Source organism: Osmerus eperlanus, chromosome 5, assembly GCF_963692335.1.
Source record: "Osmerus eperlanus chromosome 5, fOsmEpe2.1, whole genome shotgun sequence".
NCBI classification, from domain to species: domain Eukaryota; kingdom Metazoa; phylum Chordata; class Actinopteri; order Osmeriformes; family Osmeridae; genus Osmerus; species Osmerus eperlanus.
The window spans coordinates 10,186,446-10,208,520 of record NC_085022.1 but is presented as its reverse complement, the minus strand read 5'-3'; positions in this window follow the sequence as shown (position 1 = coordinate 10,208,520).

Here is a 22,075-nt window from a genome sequence, read left to right as displayed (position 1 = left end):
GCTACGGCAGCTAGCTCTGTTACAGTAGTGGTGAAGGAATTGGCTAAGGCGAAGGCTAGCGATTGGTTATGGCAGATCAGAGTGGCTCTGGGCAGATCCAATAGTTTAAAACTTCAACAGAGTACCCGCCTACAAGGAAGTCAACGCTTGTCAATGGAGCGAGGCCAGACTCTTTGTACAAATGAAATGTACGAGAGTCTGGTTAGGACCAGGCTATGGAGCTATACCCCTCAAAATACACTTTTCTCAGGATATAATTTTTTGTCTAGTAATTTGAATATTGAATTCGAAAGGGGAGGCAAAAAAACCTGCTGGCTGTTAGATTGTCCTAAAAAGACTTAAAAAATGTCAATGACGTCATACACATCGTATGACCAGAGATACTGCTTTACGGCAAGCTCTGGTCACTTCCTTTTTTCTCTCGAGGCATTGACAACACAGCTGACAGGTTAGGCTCTCTCTGTCAATACACATGCAAGAAAGATTTTTGGTTTGCTAATGTTGTTGCTAATGTTGCTAATGTTGCTAATGCTCTGACATTCTGGTTCCGCTTCGGATGCCATCAAGCGGGATCTCTGGTCGTAATCAGTCCTTCACTAACCAATCAGCATTCATTAGCAGAATGCTAGCGTGTTATGGGCAAAAACGACTCACCCTTTTTAGAAATTGAAAGGACATGGACTGAAATAAAAACACAAACCGAACTGAAAACATTTAATAGAAAGGTGAAACACTGGCTGAAAGAAAACCAAACATGTAGCCACTAAGTCAGTCATAAAGGCAGGAGCACACAGTGTGTCTCTGTTGTCCCTGTTGTAATGTATTGTGTTGTTACGTCCCTGTTGTAATGTATTGTGTTGTTACGTGATGTGCTGTTGTGTGTAATGTGGTCATGAATCTGTGAAATGTTGATATACTAATACATCGCATCTGCTGCATGATTGTGTAACTCACACTATGCAGTAAATTGTATTTGCCTAACTTTTTAGAAAGGTCTGACCAGGGACTGGGGTTGCAAAGTAGCCTATTGGCTAAAAACCTTTTATGCAACACATCTACAACATTATCTATGTATGTAATAATGTGCGCTGCATTGTCCCTGACAAATAAACAAATAAATAAAAAACATAAGTACTCTTTCATTCAACTTTCGACCTATAATCCATGTTGAACCTGCAAAAACTACAATCAAATCTGAGATTTCTCAACGACAATCAGGCGAAAGAGACAAATTTAGCCGTTTAGCTCCATAGACTCCCATTCATTTTGCACTCGCTCGCGATCACCCCCAGTGGAATTATTGTAGAACTGCAACCAAATTTGGTACAATGGGGCTTAATAGGGAGTGGACAGGCTCTCCGTAGACGGGCTAGCTCTGATAGCACCTTAAGTAAGTAAGTAGGTAAGACTTTATTTATATAGCACATTTCATACAAGAATTGTAGCTCAAGGTGCTTTACATAAAATCAATAAAAACAATAATACAAGTGATAAACAATTCAAACAAAAATAAAAATCCCAATAAGATCTCTGTTCAAGAGAGAAAACAACTTTAAAAAGTAGGAAAACCCTTTTGAGATAAAATTACTTAAATGCTTCGGTAAAAAGGTAGGTTTTAAGCTGTCTTTTAAAAATGTCTAGAGTGTTTGCTTCCCTAATATTTATGGGTAATTTGTTCCATAGTTTTGGGGCGTAATTGACAAAGGCCGAATCACCAATCTTCTTATGACTGCTTCTGGTGACCTCTAATAGGCCTGCATTTGATGATCGCAGTGTTCTAGCTGGTGTGTAGTTTATAAAGGAGTTAGCAATGTAGCTAGGTCCTTGTCCGTGTAGAGCTTTGTATGTGAGGACAAGGACCTTAAAGTCAATTCTGAAGGTAACAGGGAGCCAGTGTAAAGTAGCTAGGACAGGACTAATGTGTTCTCTCCTTTTAGTTTTGGTTAATAATCTAGCTGCAGAATTTTGAATGAGCTGTAGTCTTTCAGTGGTTTTCTTGGGAAGACCAGTGAAAAGTGCGTTACAGTATTCCAGCCGGCTGGATATAAAAGCATGAATTAACTTCTCTGCATCATTTTGGTTTATGAATGGTCGTACCTTTGCTATATTCCTCAGGTGAAAGAAAGCTGTTTTGGTCACTTTATTAATGTGAGAGTTGAAATTCAAATCTGAGTCCAGGATTACACCGAGACTCGTCACCTCTGGTTTAAGACAGGGGGTTAAGCCTCCAAGATTCTTAATAAGCATCTCTCTTTTGGATTTGGGGCCACATAGTAGGACTTCGGTTTTGTCTTCATTTAATTTAAGAAAGTTATCATTCATCCATTTGTTTATTGCCAACAGGCAGTTGGTAATGGAATTGATGGCCGTTGCATCGTTGGGTTCAGTGGATATATATAGTTGTGTGTCATCCGCATAGCTATGGAAATCTATGTTATGTTCTCTGATTATGTCGCCGAGTGGTAACATATAAGGAGAAAAAAGTAATGGACCTAAGCAGCTTCCTTGAGCAACCCCGTAGCAGTTCTCATGTTTCTTGGACCTATGGTCATCTAAACTAACATAAAACTTCCTTCCTGTGATATATGATTTCAGCCAGTTCAATACACTATCCGTGAACCCAATAAGCTTTTCCAGTCTATTGATTAGGATGTTGTGATCAATTGTATCAAATGCTGCACTGAGATCTAACAGGATAAGGATAGAGACTTTATTTGCATCAGAGTTTAGTCTGAGGTCGCTAATTATTTTGGTGAGAGCAGTTTCAGTACTGTGATATTTCCTGAAACCTGATTGCGAGACTTCCAGGATGTTATTTTCTTCAAGAAAAGAATTTAATTGGACTAAAACTATCTTTTCCAGTACTTTACTAATAAATGGAAGGTTTGATATTGGTCTGTAATTTGCAAGTAGACTGTTTGGGTTTCTTTAATAGGGGCTTTACAACAGCTGTTTTGAAGGCATCTGGGAAGACGCCAGTTCTAAGGGATGTGTTTATAATCTCTAGCACCGGACCTGAGACACTATCAAACACTCGCTTAAAGAATGTTGTGGGTATAGGATCAATATCTGAGGTTGTGGAGTTAGATTCGCTGACAATTTTGGAAAGTTCACTAAGTGTGATACAGGTAAATGTGCTCATGGTTATGTTGCAGAATCTACAGATGTCAGTTTCTACCCCACTATTAATAATACTCGCTCTGATCAAAGTTATTTTGTTCTTGAAGAACAAAGCAAGCTCTTCACATTTAACTGCTGAGGATGGAGGTGGGGCAGGGACAGTGTTTAGCAGCTGGTCAATGGTGGAGAAAAGAACTCTGGAATTTCTGGCATTTTCTGTAATAATGTTGGAGAAATATTCTCTCCTTGCTAGACGGATGGTTTTATTATAGGTGGTTAGTGTATCTTTGTAGATATTGTAGTGGATAGTGATCTTTGTTTTCCTCCATTTTCTCTCTGCTGCACGGCATTTTCTTTTCGTTTCACTAACATTTTTATTTCTCAGCCATGGGGAGGTTCTGCTTGTGCACTTCTTTTTGGTTTTCAGTGGTGCAACAGAGTCTAACACAGATAATAGTGCATCATTGAGGTTCTCTACCATTTCATTCAGAGAGCAATCATGGTTAGTCGGCTCATATAGAGCAAATTGTTCAGAAAATGTCATCATAGCTGTATCGTCTAAATATCTTCTATGGACTAAGAATTATTTTTTGTTTTTTGTTAGGATAATTTCCACATTAAAAAGTATATAATGATGGTCTGAGAGGGGTAGATCAGTTATTGAAATATTATTGATATTTAGTCCAGTTGTTATCACTAGATCTAGTGTGTTTCCGTGCCGGTGTGTTGGGTCTGTTATGTGTTGAGTTAGATTGAAACTGTCAAGGAGATTTAAGAGCTCAATAGTTCTTGGGTCTGCTTTTTTATTTACTTGGATATTTAAGTCTCCGTTTAAAACTACTTCGTCATATCTAGTGACACATAGTGATAATAGTTCAGAGAATTCTTGTATGAATATTGGCGAGTGCTTGGGTGGCCGATATATAATAACAAACAGTATTGATTCGGTTTTGAGCTCTATAGCAAGATATTCATATGATGTGAATTCACCTAGCTCAGTGATTTTGAACAACAGTTTAGAGGAGAAAATAGCTGCGACTCCTCCACCTTTTTTTGATGTCCTTGAAACTTGGTGAAAGCTGTAATCAGGCGGACACGCTTCTATCAAAGTTGCTGTTGCCGTGTCATTGTTTAGCCAGGTTTCTGTTAGACAGATGCAGTCTAAGTTGTTTTCTTTGACCAGATCATTAACTAGAAATGTTTTGTTATTTAGTGATCTAACATTTAGAAGGGCCAGTTTCATCTGTGGGGTATTAACACATAAAACAGGGGTAGATAAATCTGTTGGAAGAATATGGATAGTTCTGTGACTTCTAACACTAGTTTCAGGTTTGTAACCATGCATTTTACCATGCCATTTTCTGTTTGTGATGATGACCAGTATGTCCAATGAAATAGCATGGTGGGACAGCCACCATGCCAGGAAGGCCGATTTATACTGGATTTATATCCATTTATTTTGTTGTGAATGGATGTAATGTAGTGCGCACGTAGCCTATACTTTCATACTTTCATATTCGCCGCAGCAAATATGCGATCCGACTTGAAAATCGCCGGTAATATGTTTGTGAATTTGTGACGAATCAGGTGATAAAGGAAGACTGATATGTGAACACACAGCTGGGGAACCAGTTAGCGTGGAAACCAGTTGGGCGACAACACCGGAGGGGCGATGCTCGGTACGGCTCCGCGCTGCAAGAGAAGCCGTGTGTTGGTGAACCCCGTCTGTCTCTGGTCCACGTTAAAACTGTCCGCCGTGAAATGGTCAGTGCAGAGGCGGCTGTTGGAGTTTATCCGAAGCTTTCCATGAGCGTGTCTCTTCACAAAATCTATCCACCTATTTTTCCTTTCATTATCAATAGGGAACTTAAATGGCGTTGCAGCGCAGCTGGAGTTCTTGCATCAGGGAAGATGCAGTTGCGGGTGGTGGGAGACATCCTGAAGCTAGCTAGCTAGCTGATGTAGGCTACAATAACAGTACAGCAGGAGGAGCCATTGAGTGATCTGACGTAGATAGGGCGAAATGACGTAGATAGGGCATTTTTTGGCCATTAAAACCTGATCTGAAAACGGAAGAGAAACTGTTCTTCGGTCTCCACATTTCAGTGTGACAAAGTTTTAGCGCTTTGCACATGCTTTCAGGAACTCATTTCACACGTATATAATGTACTTAGAAGCAAAACATGGAATTTACTTTACAGGATCTTTAACTATTTCTAAGAACTAAACAATCTAAGAATACAACAATTTAAAAATAAAATATATATAAAAATAAGAATAGAATGAGCAGCGTGAGTGGTCAACATACTGCAATCGGATACTGAGATAAGGTGGCTTATGCATACTGAATTGCCATTAGATGGACTTATAATAGTTAAATAAGTGAATGAATGTCAATGGGAGTCCTTGGCCTTGTTGAAGAGGCCAGTAGCAGATGTAAAGAAACTGTTCTTATGGTGTGAGGTTTTGGTCCTGATGGACCGCAGCCTTCTGCCAGAGGGGAGTAGCTGGAACAGGGAGTGACCAAAGTGGGAGGGGTCGGCCACAATCTTCCTCGCACGCCTCAGGGTCCTTGAGGTGTGCAGGTCCTTGAGGGTAGGCAGATTGCAGCCGATCACCTTCTCAGCAGTGCGGATGATACGATGCAGTCTTCTCTTGTCCTTGGCAGTGGCAGCAGCGTACCAGATGGTGATGGAAGAGGTGAGGATGGATGGCTGTGTAGAAGTGCACCATAATTGTCTTTGGCAGGTTGAATTTCTTCAGCTGCCGTAGGAAGTACATCCTCTGTTGTGCTTTTTTGGTGAGGGAGCTGATGTTCAGTTCCCACTTGAGGTCCTGGGAGAGGATGGTGCCCAGGAAGCGGAAAGACTCCACAGTGTTGACTGGGGAGTCGCACAGGGTGATGGGGGTGAGTGGGGCTGTATTCTGAAGAGCAGAGGGGAAAGGACTCATCCCTGAGGAGCTCCGGTGCTGATGGACCGGGAGTCAGAGACTTGTGTTCCTAGCTTAACGCACTGCTTCCTGTCAGACAGGAAGTCTGTGATCCACCTGCAGGTGGAGTCAGGCACGTTCAGCTGGGAGAGCTTGTCCTGAAGCAGGGCGGGGATGATGGTGTTGAAGGCAGAGCTGAAGTCCACAAACAGGATCCTGGCATAGGATGCTGGGGAGTCCAGGTGCTGTAGGGTAAAGTGGAGGGCCATGTTAACGGCGTCATCCACAGATCTGTTGGCTCTGTAGGAAAACTGCAGTGGGGCTGCACATGGCATGTCTCCAGGGAGGTGTTAAAGATGTAGGTGAACACCGGACACAGCTGGTCAGCGCAGTGCTTGAGGGTGGCAGGAGAGACAGAGTCCGGCCCAGCTGCTTTGTGGGGGTTCTGCTTTTCAAAGGGGCTGGCTAGCAAACAGAATGACAATAAGTGGATACACTTTCAGTATAGATCGGTGAATTTTGTTAATGTGTTTACTGATGTCAAAACTGCCTACGCATTGCAAATGTACAAGCGCTGTATGGTGAATTAGGCCTACAATTATGACAACTGGCTCAACCATTGTGCATGTAATGACTTCTGTTATGAACAACAACAAAAAATATGTTTGTGGTGGTAAGACAATTTAACAAGTTTAAATTTAGGAAGGTGGATAATACAGACATCCAAACCTGCAGAGACTCATTTCCGGGAGGTGGCTTCTCAGCAGCTGTGTCATATTACCTAGAGGCAGTGTCGGACTGGCCATCGGGAGAATCGGGAGATTTCCAGAACGGCTGGACCAACTAACGGCTGCTAAAGCCACGGCACTATGCAAAAAAAATATACAGCCGAATAGTTTACGCTCACTTTAAGGACGGCCTGAATACCAAGCAACTGTTTAACTGGAGCGATCCAAAATCCAAAGGGTGGGGGTTCCCCCGTGTAAACTTGAACGGTGCACTTGTCCGTCCGGTTTACAGATCGCGATTGGTCAAAAATGATTTGTTTTCCGGGTACGGCCAATTCGTTGGAGTGGGTGGAAGCAATGAGATTGCGTACAGTGTTTTAAAGGTCCCATGACATGCTGTTTTTGGATGCTTTTAGAAAGGCCTTAGTGGTCCCCTAATACTGTATCTGAAGTCTCTTTCCTGAAATTCAGCCTTGGTGCAGAATTACAGCCACTACGAGCAGTCCCACAATGAGCTTTCCTCAGAACAAGCTGTTTCGGTGTCTGTTGCTTTAAATGCTAATGAGAAGGAGAGAGGCGGCACCAATGTTTACAGTGGATGTATCGCAATGGCTCGTTGCCCTGTTGCTGTAAGATGCCTCGAATTTGCCCATTCTCATCTGATCACACTGGTTTGCAGAGGTGCACACTCATAGTCATTTCAATGAGGGGAAAGGCGGATATCGCGCATGCCATAACACCAACAGCAGAACGGTTATCCAAATAACAAAGAAGTGTACAACACTCGCGTTACAGTGTGTGTATTCACACACATACTTGATGCTATCTACCTTTACATTAGCGACAGTAACTGAGCTGTTAGCTGTTAGCTGTTTTACAGCCACATTCTGAAGGTGACATTCTGACATGATGAAGGGTAGCAAGCTAGGTAACCATATACAGTAAAGCAACAAAATGAGCCTTAGTTGACTTACTTATCCGAGGTTTGTAGCCGGACCAAGGAGAGTTCGTACTGATCCAGAATTTAATTTTAGACGGTCAGCAAGGCCAGCTTTGTATTGGCCCAAGTTGAGGAAACAGTTGTGGCTGAAATGCTTGGCGCAAACACTGGTTCTTCAGAGGCTTGGATGAAGGAACTGTAAAAATAATGTTGTTTTCATTTGTACATTCAAACACTGAGCAACTGTTATGCTTCGTTCGTTTGCAAGCCATGATGTCTCTCCAGGAAAAACCGATATCGCACTGGCATGGTCATAGCTCAGATTCTCATGGGCGGGCCACAGAAAGGGGAGGTAACCTTCTTCCTTGTGACGTCACAAGGAGAGGATTTTCAAAACCGAACGTTTGAGCTTTAATTTTCTCAAAGGCGGAGAAGAATACCCAGGGCTTGGTTTACACCTATCAAAATTTCTAGTCACTGGGGGACCAAAGGCAGACTAGGGGAACTCATATTCATGTTAAATAACCTCCTAAAGTGAAGTTTACATGTCATGGGACATTTAAAAGTTGTTTTCAAACGAGTCATATTTAGCTATCGCTAAAAACATTGTTTCTTTTGCAAAGAAATTGAAAGGAAAAGAAAAGGAGAAAAGGGTGGCGAGGAAAAAGCAAGAGACAAAAAACAACAGGAACTCCTAGCAAATGCTGCAAAATGAAAAAATATTGAACAAATGTTTAGACCGCCAAAAGCCAAGCTAAGTGAGGGAAAGTCTGCAGCCCGAAGATGTGGCAGTACCAGAGGCGTCAGGTGCAAGCAGCTGCATTTTCGACATCTAGAAAATTCAAATATCCAAACCATATTGTTTAAATTTTTCTAAAAGTTTAATTTTTCCTTATCTTTCATATTGTAATATAGTCTGGGCAATTACTTTTCCTACTTCTCTGCAAAAAATGCTGGTCCTCCAGAAACGTTTTGTTAGGATTGCCACAGGATCACAGTCACACATCTCAGCTGCTCCTTTGTTTCAGAAACTGCAGATTCTTACTATTTATGATATTAATATTTCTTTAACTTGCATTTTTATGTATAAGATACTTTTAGGGGATGGAAATATTCCTGACCATTCACATCACAGATTCACTCATACTCCACTCGTCAATCTTCACATCTTCATCCTGCTAAATTACTGACAAGCAGAGGTCAATTTTCTATCAGATTTAGGGGAACCAAATTATGGAATGATTTTTCCCACATAACAAAAAAGAATTCCTCGATATATTGTTTGAAAAAGTGCCTAAAAGAAATGTTAATTGCTGTTTTGTACAGAGTAAACCACACCACAGAGCCTCACTTTCTTACATTCGTCTGTCTATAACAAAGGAACTTACTTTTTACCGCTTAAAGAAACATAGATATTGTAACTATGTCAAAAACAGCCATAACACAACGCAATTATAGTATTTTATTTTGTTGTCTATTTTATGCATATTTCATTTTATGTTTGTAATTTTCTAAAATATTTTAATATTATATAGGTGGAGGCTTCAAATAAGCCCAGTTGGCTTTTTGCCTCTTCCTGCACAGTGATATTAATTTATCTCTATTATGTTTGTTTATTTTGTAATTGTATTGCTTGAATTGTGCAAATAAAAAACTATATAAAACATTATACATTTGGTATCACTGTTAGCCAATATATAGGCTATATATTTTAAATGGAGGAAAATAAATGGCCACAAGAAAAAGGCACTCATCTAAATATGCAAAACATGTTTTTTGTCTTAAAAAAAAAAAAAAAAAATTGTGGTGACAGGGTCCAGTGGAGAGACTTTGACAGGTGCAGCAATGCAACTGTACACAATAGACTATATGTTAACAGGGTTATTATATGGAAATTAGTTTGTTGAATTGATTTTCATTATTGCACGGAGCCCCTAAAGGGACATGGGGGGGAAAAAAATTCTGGTGCGCACGAGAAACTTTCTGGTGCGCACGAGAAATGCACAGAAGCGTGCATTAGATCTGCTGTTTTCATACGTGGAAATTACAGAAAGAGGCTTAGTTGAGCTGTATATATAGCTGTATCCACCTTGGACTTACTTATAAGGACATTAAAAGTTTGCTTTCGAGTCGTCACCACTATATTATCTTAGAAAGACATTAAAAACGAATTTTGAAGTTGTGACGTCTGTTTTGGCGCAAGGGATACACCCGTCTTGACCAGGGGTCTCATATATAAATGTGGCGTACGCACAAAACGGAAATGAAAATGAGCGTACGCCAGTTCCCATGCAAAGGTTGTGACTTAAAAAACAAACTTGACGGGAGAATGTGCGGCCCCCTCCACGCAAACTCTGACCCATGCGGCCTACGCCCAGGGCCGGGCCAAGCCTTTATGAGGCCTTAAACAGAATTTATTTGGGGGCCCCTCGGCGTCGCCAATTATAAATATTTTTTCTTAATTACCGTATTTCTTCTATTAAATTTATTACACATAATTTTTTCCATCATTTTTGTTGCGCCGTTTATTTGAGGGCGGCGTTTATTTGAGGGCAGCGTTTAATCGAAGAAATACGGTATTCTAGGCTAGCTGCGCTAGCATGCTAACGTGTTAGTTCGCTACATTAAATGTTCTTAAATAGTTTGAACAGTACGGTCTTCTAGATCACCAATTAAGCAACAAGCAAATGTCAATGTTAGTTAGACTAGCTAGCTCTATCTCATCTGCTTTTTATTAACGCTGATTTGCAAGGAAGATAGCTGAAAGAACAGCTAGATAGCGAAAACACATAGACTACCTACTGTAGCCTGTAAACTAGCTTGCTAACAAAAGAGCACAGGTGCTTCTCCAGTTCTTTCAATAGATAGGCTAGACTGCTATTCCGTTTTCTGGCAATTTTTTCATAAGCTTCCCTTCTATGCAGCCTAACAGCTAGTCTCTATGAGACGATATTTTGAGTAAAGACAAGTTTGTTAATATGTGTTACAAATTTACAAACAAAAAACTATCTAGATTATGTACCCTTTAAGCTAAATATATATACCTTGTTTGGCCAACTCTACGTTTTCCTCTATCTTGTAATTAAAGTGGTTGAAAATGAAGTTGTCTGATGAAATATGGTGGACGGAGAAGATTTTTGTAAAAAAAATGTCTGCGTGAAATCTCCTTGATAAAGGATGATTTGCCTTAAATAATCATACATTTATTTATATCAAGCCCTAGTTCTTTTCTTCAATGTGATATAAACAGTTCAGGTGTATGATTTAATATGAAAATTAATGTAAATATGAATATGCATATTAATATCATATTCTAGCAGCAAGTGGAATTTTCAGAATTTTGGCTCAGGCTGGAAAGGGATAATGCAACCTCAAAAATTAAATGGTTGAAGTCCTGGTTCAAACACAGCGGTTCATTTTGGTACTGTATCCCAGAGCACTTATTCAAAAAAGTTGGCAATCTGGCTTTTCTGTTAAGGGCAGACTTTAATATTGACAAATTACCTATATCATTATCAGAGTTCCACAAAAAATACTGTTATATTGGAAAATGTTATATGTACATAACTTTTCACCACACACCTCGTACTCTGGAATAATAGATATGTATTACATCGCAACAGATCTTAGTTTTGTGAAGATTGGTTTGGGAGGAATATATGGTCCATAACTGACTTAATGGATGCCAGTGGCAATCTTTTAAACTATGATCATTTTTGCACTAAACATAATTTCAAACCCTCACAATCAGATTTCACTAAATTACATAAAGCACTTCCCAAAGAATTAAGTCTTTCTAAAGAAATGTATATGAGCATACCAGATTATATAGCCACGACTGGCTCCACTATCAATTAAAGGGATTTTAATTTAGGATAAAAAGTTCAATAATCTTTTTATTAGAAGTTGTTTCACTAAAAACATTTACCCTGAAAATCCCAACACAAATACCATCCTGCATAAATTTGATAAAAATGTAATAACTAAACAAAGAACAATGTATTTAACACTTCCTATACCCCCCCCCCCCATGAAAGAAACACACTTAATTTACTTGCAGTTATGAGCAACATTTACCCCTCTAAAGACTCGCTTAGACTCTGCTTTGGTATTGATGATAATGCATGCACATTTTGTGAAAATGAGTTGAAACTACAGACCATAATCTTTTCTTATACGACACATATATTTTGGTGTGATATATACAATTGGATACAACAAAATATCTCTTAATTCCCTACTTCTATTTCCAGAAACTACATAACATTTGCTTTGATATTGCAAAGCAAAGACAATGAACTCTGTTCAATACAATACAATTCTGTGTCTAGCAAATTGTTTTATCCACAAGTGTAGAACTATAAAATCATCCCCCAAGTTTGTATTTTTTGTAATGCATTTTAATTGTATTTGAAATAAAAAATCAAAAAGGTCCAAAGGAACAAAAATTATACGGCATCCTACATCCAACACTTCCTGACTGAAGTAAATTACTGAACTTAGAATTAATTCTCCCCTTGTACGACAATGTCTTATGGGTTATTAATCATTTAATTTTATTGTATTTTTAGTATTACTTATTATTATTCATGTTATTAACAGCTGTTTCCTCTGACTGTTTTCTATATATCCTTATACTTAAGTTGTGGATTATATGTTGCCTTGTTTGTTTTTAAATTCTGCAATAAAAACTACAAAAAAGGAAACGGACCATCCGGACAAACGCGCCATCTTTCAAGTTCCGGCAGAGCCAGTATCTCGCCATGCGAGTAATAACGGTTCTTGGGACACCACTGGATAGAAAATCAGGACGTACCTGAATGAAAAGAGTCTGTGTAACTTCGGCTCTTTAAATCGATTGTCATTGATTTGAGTGTTTCCATGGCATTCAGAAATATACAATCACGCAAATCGGAAATGTGTGAGCCGGCATCAAACAAAACAGGTACTTTACGTAGCAAGCTTTGTCAAAATATATTAATTTTATTACTATAATTTTTTCGTTTTTAAAGTCAAAAGTTTTTTGCTATGCAATTTGTTTACAAGTTTTTAATTAATGAGTGATAAGGCCATCAGAATTCTCCTATTTTGTTAGCTAGTGGGTTGTTACTTTTTTGCATTCAGTTACATGTAGGAACGTGTGCAACCCGCCCTCTCCAGAGGATTCAAAATGCAGCAGCCCGCCTGGTCTTCAACCTACCCAGACGCTACCATGTCACCCGCTCCTCATCTCCCTTCACTGGCTACCCATCACAGCCCGTATCAGATTTATGCACCTGCCTACATCCAGTCTCTCCTTCAGCCTTACACCCCCACCCGCCACCTACGGTCTTCTTCTGACTACCGTCTGGTGGTCCCACCTCTCAAGAGCGCCCGCTCCCAACCCAAGCTCTTCTCCTGTATGGCCCCCCAATGGTGGAATCATCTGCCCACCTCCATCAGAGATACTGACTGTCTCCCCACCTTCAAGAAAAGGCTAAAGACGCACTTGTTCCGGGAGTACAACGGTACTTAAGAAAGATTTGTTGGATCCGATGTTAGTAAGTAAGTAAGTAAGTAAGACTTTATTTATATAGCACATTTCATACAAGAATTGCAGCTCAAGGTGCTTTACATAAAATCAATAAAAACAATAATACAAGTGATAAACAATTCAAACAAAAATAAAAATCCCAATAAGATCTCTGTTCAAGAGAGAAACCAGGTCATATTAAATTTGGTTTTCAGTGGTGCAACAGAGTCTAACACAGATAATAGTGCATCATTGAGGTTCTCTACCATTTCATTCAGAGAGCAATCATGGTTAGTCGGCTCATATAGAGCAAATTGTTCAGAAAATTTAATCATAGCTGTATCGTCTAAATATCTTCTATGGACTAAGAATTCTTTTTTGTTTTTTGTTAGGATAATTTCCACATTAAAAAGTATATAATGATGGTCTGAGAGGGGTAGATCAGTTATTGAAATATTATTGATATTTAGTCCAGTTGTTATCACTAGATCTAGTGTGTTTCCGTGTCGGTGTGTTGGGTCTGTTATGTGTTGAGTTAGATTGAAACTGTCAAGGAGATTTAAGAGCTCAATAGTTCTTGGGTCTGCTATTTTATTTACTTGGATATTTAAGTCTCCGTTTAAAACTACTTTGTCATATCTAGTGACACATAGTGATAATAGTTCAGAGAATTCTTGTATGAATATTGGCGAGAGCTTGGGTGGCCGATATATAATAACAAAAAGTATTGATTCGGTTTTGAGCTCTATAGCAAGATATTCATATGATGTGAATTCACCTAGCTCAGTGATTTTGAACAACAGTTTAGAGGAGAAAATAGCTGCGACTCCTCCACCTTTTTTTGATGTCCTAGAAACTTGGTGAAAGCTGTAATCGGGCTGACACGCTTCTATCAAAGTTGCTGTTGCCGTGTCATTGTTTAGCCAGGTTTCTGTTAGACAGATGCAGTCTAAGTTGTTTTCTTTGACCAGATCATTAACTAGAAATGTTTTGTTATTTAGTGATCTAACATTTAGAAGGGCCAGTTTCATCTGTGGGGTATTAACAGATAAAACAGGGGTAGATAAATCTGTTGGAAGAATATGGATAGTTCTGTGACTTCTAACACTAGTTTCAGGTTTGTAACCATGCATTTTACCATGCCATTTTCTGTTTGTGATGATGACCGGTATGTCCAATGAAATAGCATGGTGGCTGTCCTAGCGTAGCTTTTCTTTGGGAAAGTCTCTGTCACTGAGCTGTTCCATCACAAGGGAATTCATCCGGGGGGTGCAGATCTGTGCAGGGCCCATGTCCTTGCAGGAGGCTGTTTGAATGTTCTGTTCTGTTCCATGGGAGGTTGTTTGGGATGCGTCAGTCAGCTTAGACACAACAGGGATAGGGAGAGAAGCTTGATTTGTGGTCAGGAGCACGTGATTGATATTTGCTGTTAGTAGTCGAGATCCTCTACGGTTTGGGTGGAGTCCGTCAGCTTGAAAACGGTCTGCACGGATAAATCTCAGTTTGTGTGTCAGACAGACAGATGCCAACCATGTGTTGAAAGATAGTAGTCGACTGAAGGCTTCTTTTCCTCTGCGAAAGCATGCAATCGGTCCACTGATGAATACATCTTGATATCTGTTGAGTGTGTTCAGTAGCTGGGTGAAATGTTTTTTAAGTATCTCAGTGCCAGTTTTCTTGTGTAGGATATCAAACGAGCCAGTGTGGATGATAATCTTAGGGTTGTTTGGTTTATTGTTGAGGATTGTTTGTACCTCTGACGACAGTTCCTCGACAGATGTGTTGCTAAGACAAATATTTTCTGTCTTTGCCAGTTTAACATGTGCTGTCATGGCATCTCCAATCAAGATAGTGGCCATATGTGGTGTTGTGTTTGCCTTGTCAGTAGCTGCGGGGCCAGTTCTTATCTTATTTGGGTTAGCAATGATAGGACCTTGTGCTAGGCCAAGGTTAGACACTGCGTTAGTGCTAGCAGTAGATTCTATAGTGCTAGCAGTGTTAGCTCCTCTAAGTGTTGATGGGCTGTGGGTAGTCTTAGCATACCTTGGATCTTGATAATCCTGTGATATTGTTGTCTGATTAGGCTTGATAGGGGGTCGAAAAGCGCCCCGAGTGGTCCGAGAGGGGCTTGGAGTGAAATGGGGGACTCCCGGTCGCAGCAGACGATGATGTGTTGGATTTGCATGTGTGTAGTAGCTACCGTCATGGTGTGTCGGCGATCTGGGCCCTTCATGTTTGTTAGCTGCGTGGCTAGCACTCCTGTGCCTCTTCGCCTTGGATTCCACACACAAGGGAGAGAAAGTTCCCAGTGGTTCGAAACTGTTTCTGAGTGTGACAGGAGGAGAGGTGATGCGGGAAGAGTTTCTGCCTCGCTTTTTTTGCTGTTTATCCTTGGTGACAGTCCCATCTCTGATGAAGGTAGAAGCGGCGCTAGGCCTCTTTGGTTTAGCGCCGAGAGCAGGCCATGACTCATCCGGTCCAACGGCCGGTGGAGAGAAAGCTGATTCCAAGGGTGGCTCATTGGCAGGTAGCTTAGCCTCCGGGCTAGGTAGCATGGAATCTATAAAGTCTTCGGTCTCTCTGATATCTAAGAGGGTTCTGACTCTTAGCTCCAGTTCGACTATCCTCTGAGTAAGTTGTTTGCAGTCATTACAAGCCATAGTTCTACAGGGAACAAGCTTAAGTTTGCTTGCCTGTGGTCAGTCTTGGAGGGCAGCCCAAAATACTTCTGTTCTCCTTGGGCTTCAGTCCTCTTAGGTTGTTCCTTTTTGTAGTATTTGATTTTGAGTAATATCTTCAAAAACTATCCAAATGATTGAAACTTCAGAGCATTTCTCCGTGAATAACTAGACAATACGATAGAAGCCAAGCAGGGAAGCAAGCAGGGAAGGTCAGGGGGAGGAGAGGGAAAGAAAATGCGACTGCCTTTGTTGAGAGCGTAATCCCAAGTTAGTTTATTTCCTCCAGGAATCAATGACACTTACTGAGGGACTTGTTGCACTTGTTGGTTAGTTGTAACTGAGTTAACTACTTGTACTCGCTGTAGATTATATTATAGTTGGTTGCTTTCCTACAGGTACACTCTTGCACTTTTGAGGTTCATGTTGTTTAATTTGTAACTTGTTTAACTACTTGCTCTTATGTTTTTTCCAACTGGCACTTGGTTGCTTATCACAGTGTATGCTCATGTTTTGCCTTCCCGCAATGTTTTTTTGTGGCTATCTCGTTGTTTAAGATCATTGACCTATGCACTTTTTGTAAAGCTCTCTCTTTGGATAAAAGTGTCTGCTAAATGAATAAATGTAAACATCTGTAAACATTTGTAATACATGCTTGGACATATCCAATGTTTATCAGTGTTTATTATGACTATACCATCCACAAATCTCAAAGCAGAACAGCTATTTCTTAGCCTGCCTTTCAGGTCCACAAGCCCTGGTACCCTGAGTGTGCTTCCTGCTGTTGCAAGGGATGGCTTGAGAATCAGATCCCACCTGGTGACTGCTTGCTGCTGCCTTCTACCTCCTTGCTCTTTCACCTGCTCTGCATCCAGTGCTGGTCCCACCCTCCTGCTCTGCATCCAGTGCTGGTCCCAACCTCCTGCCCTGCATCCAGTGCTGGTCCCAACCTCCTGCTCTGCGTCCAGTGCTGGTCCCTCCCAGCAGGGGCGGTGCGTTCCATTGGGCAAGTCGGGCAGTTGCCCAGGGCCTTGGCCACCAGGGGGGCCTCGTCGTATTTACAATTTATTTTTTTAATAATTAAAATAAATCACTTGTCATTGCAAACGAATGACAATTCAAATTAAGCATGAAAACACAATTCTTTAATTCTATTCTTTATAGCTAAATTTTATCTTAAATTCATCATGGAACATATGATTCAGGTCATGACGTTTCTGTCAGGAGAATTTGTCGTGTGGTGGAGTGTGTATGATCGCAGAAACATTAAAGGTGACATGACATGAAAACTTCACTTTAGGAGGTTTTTTAACATTAAAATAGATTAATATATTAATAGAGTTCCCCTAGCCTGCCTTTGGTCCCCCAGTGGCTACAATTTTCGATAGGTGTAAACCAAGCCCTGGGTGTGCTCAATTGCTCTGTTTGAAAACCTCCTCCTTGTGACGTCACAAGGAGGAAGGTTACCTCCCCTCTCTCTGCATGGCCAGCCCAGAGAATCTGGCCCGCCCATAAGAAACTGAGCTACGACCGTGCAAGTGTTTTTATCCTCGAGAGACATCATGGCTTGCAAATGAACGAAGCATTACATTTGCTCAGTTTGGATGTACAAAGGAAAACAAAAATCTTTTTACAGTTCCTTCATCCGAGACTCTGAAGACCCCGTGTCTTAATTTTATTTTCTCTGGAAATGCACCTACACAACTTCTGTTGTAGGCGCATTTGTTTTGTATGTCTGCGCCAAACACTTCAGCCACGACTGTTTCCTCAACTTGAGCTAATACAAAACTGGCCTTGCTGAAATTAAATTCTGGATCAGTACTAACTCTCCTTCGTCCAGCTACTAACCTCGGACAAGTAAGTTAACTAACGCTATATAATTTTGTAGCTTTACTGTATATGGTTACCTAGCTTGCTACCCTTAGAATGTGGCTGTAACATTAGCTCTGCAGCTAACAGCTGAGTTACTGTCGCTAATGGAAAGGTAGATAGCATCAAGTATGTGTGTGAATACATGCTGTAACGTGAGTGTTGTACACTTCTTTGTTATTTGGATAACCGTTCTGCTGTTGGTGTTATGGCGCGCGCGATATCCGCCTTTCCCCTCATTGAAATGACTGAGTGTGTACCTCTGCAAACCAGGGTTATCAGATGAGAATGGTCAAATTCGAGGCATCTTACAGCAACGGGGCTACAGCCATTGCGATACATCCATTGTAAACATTAGCGCATGAGGCCGCCCCTCCGCTCCTCATTAGCATTTAAAGCTACAGACACTAATACAGCGCGTTCTGAGGAAAGCTCCTTGTGGGACTGCTAGTAGTGGCTGTAATTCTGCACCAAGGCTGAATTTCGGGAAAGAGACTTCTGATACAGTACCACTAAGGCCTATATAAAAGCATCCAAAAACAGCATGTCTTGTCACCTTTAAACGATTTCAAAGTGGCAGTGAAAAAAGAAATAAGAAAAGGGAGAAGTTAAGGGAGAAATTACCTAAGCTAACGCAGTTTTTCCAATCAAAGAATGCGTCCGTGGAAGATGAAGACATTTCTGATAATATTTCAAGTGCTGCTGGGCCAAGTTTAGCTATTGCTAGCAGCAGCAGACAAACAGCCACTTCAACACCAACTACCGTATTTTACGGAAAATAAGCCGCGGCTTGTACTCCGATTTTACAGTTTTCTTGTGCGGCTTATATTTTGAAGCGGTTTATAGTCCGGTTTTAGAACAAAAAAGTGGCTTCGTCACCGTCTCAAGATCTCTACAGACCATGCAGCTAATTTAATGCTCAACACTTGAACGGGGGCTTATTACTTGAAAGGGGAATTATTTACTGTGTCGTCTCAGTTACAGGGCTTGGAAATACAATAACTTGCTAAAGTATTTCATAATAATTTCAGTTAATCAAACAGCTGCAAGACCCAGTGAAATGTTATAGGCTAGCTAGCAAAATAACGCTAGCATCGCTAACAACATTACTAATTCAACTTTGGTATTGTAACCGAGCGCTTTGTGAGTTTGTTTTAGATATAATTGTATTTGATTGTGTCGACAATAAAAAATGGACGCGGTCTCTTTTCATAACTTGTGTTAAGTATATATAGTAATATTTTGTATACATAACAATGGATTCTGCCACTAAATGAGCGACTTGGCTTTATTTCTGGACATACTATCCACAACCGAAGTGTGTTACACAATGTGCATTACTCTTGGTACCCAGAATGCCCTGCGGCAAGCTGAAACGCTACTAAGGTAAGGGCATTAGCTTAGTAAAATTACCGTTGTTTGGAGTTCTATTGTTGTGTTCGTTCTGTTTTGATATGTGTAATGCTATGGTCTATAGTTTAGATGATTTGAGTGTTCACCTTGATTGGGAATGTTGTCTAGTTAGATCGGTATCTAAGCTGTAAGATTTACAAACAGAAAGTGCTTATTCTGGGGGGGTGCTGTTTATGGGGGGGCCTCAAAATTGTTCTTTGCCCAGGGCCTCCAATTAGCTAAAACCGCCCCTGCCTCCTACCACTAACACCTGCTCAGGAACCAGCACTGGTTACAGCCAGATTTGCAAGCGGCTCGCGGAAAAATTCGACCAGCTGCCGAAACGATCGCGCCCATGTTATCAAATGGCCAACCAAACGGCCAAAAACTATATTCGATCAATTCTCAAAATGTAAAAATTTTAAAATAAAAAACCCAGATTGATGATTGCGTTGACTGTCAAGCCAACTTATTAGTCAGTTGTTTCTAAACAGTGTGTTTAAGAGCGAGATAGACGAGCTGGCATACACTCAAGCAGAGGAGACACTGAAACCCATAGGCTACATCACAAACCAACAAAGAAATTTGTGAAGATTGACAACACAAAGTTAATCATCGAAGTAGCCTAGGCCTACATGGAGTTGTATGCAGACATCCCAAGTCTCCCGGAAGTTCCGGGAGTCTCCCGCATTTCGATAGCGGCTCCCGGACGCCCGCAAATGCTATACAATATACCGGAATTCGGGGATTTAGTATTTAGAGCGAGCGCGAAACTGTGCAACGGTCATTTATGGTCGAAACAGGTGCATATCGCGCGTCCTGATTGCGTCCCGGGGGGGGGGGTACGTGTACGTGCTGGTTGAGGGGGTACATCATGCGTGCGGATTGCGTCCCAGGGGGTGGGGGGAGAAGCCACCTCCCGGAAATGAGTCTCTGCAGGTTGGGATGTCTGTGTATGACCCATAGCACTTATTTTACAAAGACCTCACCAGGGAGGCGTCCAGGAGGCATCCTTATCAGATGCCCGAGCAACCTCAACTGGCCCCTCTCGACGCGGAGGAGCAGCGGTTCTACTCTGAGCCCCTCCCGGATGACCAAGCTTCTCACCCTATCTCTAAGGGAGAGCCCGGACACCCTGCGGAGAAAACTCATTTCGTCCGCTTGTATTTGAGATCTCGTTCTTTCGGTCACTACCCACGGTTCGTGACCATAGGTGAGGGTAGGAACGTAGATCGACTGCTAAATAGAGAGCTTTGGTGACCGGGGCGGAGAAATGCGTGTCTAGTGTAAACAGCCTCGCGCCATTCTTAGCCAATAGTGGCGGTTCGCGGCGCATCGTGGCACTTTGCGGCCAGTGTGATCCACTCAGGTCAGGGTGCAGTTTTTACCATCTCTGAGTTCTTGTCTTGTTGTTTATTGGGGGATGCGTGCCTTCCGAATTTGCATACGGACAGTATGCCTACTGAACTCCTCCCCTTGAACCGTTGGGGATGAATCTGGGGTTGGGTTGTGTGTGATGCTGTCTCTATACAGGTACCAACCTTGGCATAGTAATACGAAACGTGCCTGTTGGAGATACTGTTGAGTTTCTGTGTTCTTTGACCAGGACTCGCTGGGTGTATATCTGGCCTCGCTCGCTCCACCTAAACCAATAGGAGCAGAGCCCCTATGGGGCGGAGCTCCACGACATAGAACAATGGTTATAGAGCAAAGAACCTTCCCAGCTCACCTTTGTTCAACCAGGCTGAATACATAAGTTAGTTTTGGGAGAATGAACGGCGGGCTGACGCCCTCTTATATAGGGGGCACCTGGCGGTGGATACATTTTGTCTTTCAGTGTTTGGCTACGAGTACGTAGAGGAGTAAACCAATAGGTGTAAACCCCTATGGGGCTCCGCTCCAATCACAGAACTGGATTCATCTCCATAACCATTGTTTGCACTATTAAAAACCTGCAATTTTTGGGTTCCAGATGGGAAAAAATAACCTATTTATTTTTTCCGAACCTATTTATTATTGGTCGAAATGCCCCAGATGTTTCAAAATGTTGTGCTATAACAGGAACAGTACCCATTCTTTGTTGGTTGAAAAGGGGTTTGAGATCACTGCAGATCATTAAATAGAGCCTAAAACTAACGCACCGACTGTAAACTTGACCTAGTGACCTCCAAGTATGCACAACTTAAAGTAGATGTGCAATTGTGACTGTAACACAGTATGACAATGGATTAGCCACTTCTAACGATTAGGATGGTGTCCCCCAAAAACTGACATTTCGCTATAGGAGCTGTAACTGGACCTGATGTTAATTTCCTCCAGGATCACAATGACTCGTATTGAGAGACTTGTTTCTCTTGTTGGTTAGTTGTTAATGGTTTCAAATTCTTGTACTCGCTGTGAAATATTTTACTGTTGATTGTTTTTTCTACAGGTACACTCTTGCACTCTTGTGGGGAGTTTCATGTTGTTCAATTGTAACTTGTTTAACTGCATGCTCTTATGGTTCTTCCCTTTGGCACTTATTTGGTTTTCCACCATGTATGTTTCATGTTTTGGCTGCTCGCAATGTTTGGGGCTATCTCGTTGTTATGATCAGTGACCTATGCTCTTTTGTAAAGCTCTCTCTTGGAAGTCGCTTTGGATAAAAGCGTCTGCTAAATGCATAAATGTAAATGTAACTGTGTAGCTACATCGCTCTTCATGGAAACATACCCAGGGCACTCAAGTTTTTTCAAAGGTTTGGCATGAGATAGTTGTAAGCAAGTTGTAACTTGTTGGTTAGTTGTAACTGATTGAACTACTTGTGCTCGCTGTGAATTATATTATTGTTGCTTGCTTTCCTCCAGCTACACTAGCACTTTCGGGGTTCATGTGGTTTAAATGTAATTTGTTTGACTACATGCTC